Raw genomic sequence first — 1,223 nt, 5'->3', positions numbered from 1 at the left:
ATATAGACTTGTGCATTCATGAATAGGATAGAACTTTATTTAAGTAGCTTAGAAAATGAGATAATTGAGCTCAAAGAGGCAAGAGCTAGAGATCAAGAGGAACGATCTAAGGACCAAGATGCACGAACTAAGCAAGATGAGTTCCAAAAGAATATTCTTAACTTTTTGAGGAGCAAGGGTTATGATGATGCTCTTACTTATGGGGGTGGTTCAACTTCAAGTTAAAACACTTTTTGGTTAGTACTTTATTTGCTTTCTACAACCTATACATTAGGAGTTGTGATTTTAATTTATTGGTGTGGTTACTCTTAATGCATTGTTAGAAATGTTTCTTATAACATAGTTAATGTTTTTACTTTACGATTTTAATGAAGTATTGTTTTTATATTTGTGCAGATTTCTTATTGGTGGCTTTTAGGGGATTTACTTTTGGCATTACTTGAAGACATATGAGGACATCTTTTGTTAGTTCTAAAATAGGGTTTAGGTAGAGTTATTATATGTATTGCGAACGATTATTGTATGGAAGGAGTTTGAATTGGATACTTGTTTTATTTTTTTACTTGTGGAATGTATGGATCTTTTTTTATAAATGTGTTGTTGAAATAAATGTGTTATTCAAATGTGAGATTTTAATAATGTAATGACAAGTTACAGGTTAATATCAAAGCCATGAAAAAAATAAAAACAGAAAATAAGTTTTAGTGACGAATTTTTTCGTCACAAATATAGCAATAAAAAATTGTTTTAGTGACGAAAATTTCGTCACTAAATATAGAAAAATTTTGTAAGAAATGGTTTTAGTGACGAAAATTTTCATCACTATATGTGCTTGGATATTCTTAAAAATAGTTTTAGTGATGAATTTTTTCATCACTATATGTACCAAAAATTAGTTTTAGTGATGAAATTATTCGTCACTAAATATGATTTAGTAAACTAAAGTGTTTTTAGTGACGAAATATTTTTGTCACTGAATAGTGTTTTTAGTTTTAAAAAAAAAAAAATCAAATCGGACTTTTAGTGACGAAACTTTTCGTCACCATGACTTTTAGTGATGGGGCTACAGTGACAAAATGAGTTTCATCACTAAAAGTCCAATTTCGTCACTAAAGGTCCTTAGTGACGAAAATTTGGACTTTTAATTCGTCACTGAAAATACATTTTGTTGTAGTGTCTTTTCTCACCCATATAGCACGTATCTTTGTCTTTGTAGGTGAAAA

The sequence above is a fragment of the Quercus suber genome, unplaced genomic scaffold (genome assembly GCF_002906115.3).
Source record: "Quercus suber isolate HL8 unplaced genomic scaffold, Cork oak 2.0 scaffold_242, whole genome shotgun sequence".
NCBI lineage: Eukaryota > Viridiplantae > Streptophyta > Magnoliopsida > Fagales > Fagaceae > Quercus > Quercus suber.
Note: the sequence above shows the minus strand (reverse complement) of the source record.